General features: G+C 40.1%; 1 pseudogene; it reads left to right on the plus strand.

Moving 5' to 3' along the window:
• Positions 1-453: 453 nt before the first annotated feature.
• LOC128359367 (UDP-glucuronosyltransferase 2C1-like) lies at positions 454-2032 on the plus strand (annotated as a pseudogene).
• The last annotated feature ends 345 nt before the right edge of the window (positions 2033-2377 follow it).

Raw genomic sequence — 2377 nt, forward strand, 5'->3', positions numbered from 1 at the left:
TTGAAGATGTGCCTCAGGGTCCCTTCTTCCTTCTCTGTTGGGGCGAGACGCAGTTACCCCCAGTGTAGTGGTCAGCCACGCAGCCTACAGCCGAGCGGAAGGACTTTTTTGACACATTGCTACACCTGTGGGACTTTCTTTGTATTTCGCCTGGGATTAAGGTTGTTTTTTGTTTGGAGACGCCTTTATTTGGACTGTTAAGTGGATGCACGAAGTAAGTGTTGTTCTGTATGTGTATGTGTTTTTTTACGACGCACCTTGTCCTCCTAATTGATGTCCGTTGTTTAGCATTGTGTATGAGTATAATGTAAATTCTGCTGGTTTGAATTGTTTGTGTGTACTGTTAGATAACAGTCTGTAACATCTCAGCAATTCAGGTGGTTAATTGCTCGCGGGGTGTGTGTGTGCACCCTTGTATGCAAGTGTTTATTTTATATTCAGTTTAACCAGTAGATGGTGCTATTGGATCAGGTAACCTAATATTATGGTTAAATGTATTGCTATTGTTTTGTTTATGTTGTTATTACTGCTGTATATGCACAGAAGAGAATATTATTATTAAGAGGATAATGTATATGATTTATTATTATTATTATTTTCAGAACTGTTATACTGAGTGTTCAATAAAGCACCGCAGCCATCGGATCTGCTGGGAAAGAAGACATCTCCCTGTCATTATTTCTGGGTCCTTACCGACCCAGCATCTTGTTTACTGTATAAAGCCTAAAAGGACTAGCATTAACCCTTCCTTCGTTTACACTGGCCCTACCCATCAAAACAGTTATACTCCTTAGCTAATTATTATTTATGGCTTTAATCTGGTAAATCTCGAGTAAGGGTTCATTTTTTTGGTCTCATGTCTGGACTCGGATTCAGAAAGAGAAGATCATTGTGGATCAGTTCTCTGAGTTTCACAAGAGAATGAGTGAGATGATCGTTCAGATGTTTGAAGATGAAAACCTGATGCGTTCCCTCTATGATGCCAAATATGATGTTTCTTATTGCCCCCTCACCTCTGTCATACATTCCTTTTACTGCAACAGAGTTGACAGATAAGATGACTTTCTCTCAGAGGGTCAAGAGTGTTTTGAGCTATATACTTGGGATGTACACACTATCATACGTCACAGAACCTCACTACAAACCAGTGGTTATGAAGTACTTTGGCCCTGATGTGGATTACTCAACTTTTTTTCTCGATGCTGATATATGGCTTATGAGAAATGATTTTATCTTTGAATTTCCACGTCCTACAATGCCAAATATAATTTACATGGGTGGATTTCAGTGCAAGCCCCCTAAGCCGCTCCCTGCCGACTTGGAGGACTTTGTCCAGAGTTCTGGAGATCATGGGATCATTATGATGACATTAGGAACTTTAGTCGAGAATCTTCCTCCACATGTTGCTGAGGAGATTGCTGCAGCCTTTGCTCAACTGCCTCAGAAGGTTGTATGGAGGTATAAAGGACAAAGGCCAGCCAACCTGGGCAATAACACATTACTGGTCAACTGGCTACCACAGAACGACCTCTTAGGACATCCCAAAACTAGAGTGTTTGTGGCCCACGGAGGCACTAACGGGGTTCAGGAGGCTATTTACCACAGAGTTCCAATAGTTGGACTTCCTTTATTCTTCGATCAGCCTGATAACCTCTCCAGAATCAGAGCAAAGGGAGGAGCTGTGAACATAGATATTGCAATGCTCGATAGACACGTCTTTGGAGATGCACTGAAGACAGTTCTTTACACTTCCTCTTACAGGGAAAACATGCAGAAGCTCTCAAGGCTGCAAAGAGATCAGCCAATGAAACCACTGGACAAGGCTGTGTTTTGGATAGAATATGTTATAAGACATAAAGGAGCTCGTCATCTGCAGGCACAGTCCAACAAAATGTCCTGGTTTGTTTACAACTCTGTTGATGTCATTGCAGCTTTGCTGACAGTTGTTTTTCTTGTGACATTCACCTGCATTTTAACTGTAAGGCTGTTGTGGAGAATAATTTTTGGTGGGACAAAAGTCAAACATGAATAAAATGTTGGTTTTGTGTATGAAATCCAAGCAATACTGAAAATATGATAGTGACTGTTTTGATTCATAAAGTAAGAACAATAAACTTTGCCTCTTGACATGATTAAGGCTTATAACCCAAAACAGTATGAAGAGTGAATATTTCTATGACTGTTGTAGTCTAGAAATTGGGTAACTGCCACAACAGCAAGTGTGACTGATTACACCTCAGTATGTATTTCCACCTCATTCAAACACACACAATACTGCTGGTGATATATGATATTTAAGACCATTGCTGATATACTACAGAGCAATGAGATCAATCAATCAGGTTTATAGAGATATAAAATGAAGCTTTATTTGAAA

This window comes from Scomber japonicus, chromosome 5 (assembly GCF_027409825.1).
Source record: "Scomber japonicus isolate fScoJap1 chromosome 5, fScoJap1.pri, whole genome shotgun sequence".
NCBI classification, from domain to species: Eukaryota; Metazoa; Chordata; class Actinopteri; order Scombriformes; family Scombridae; genus Scomber; species Scomber japonicus.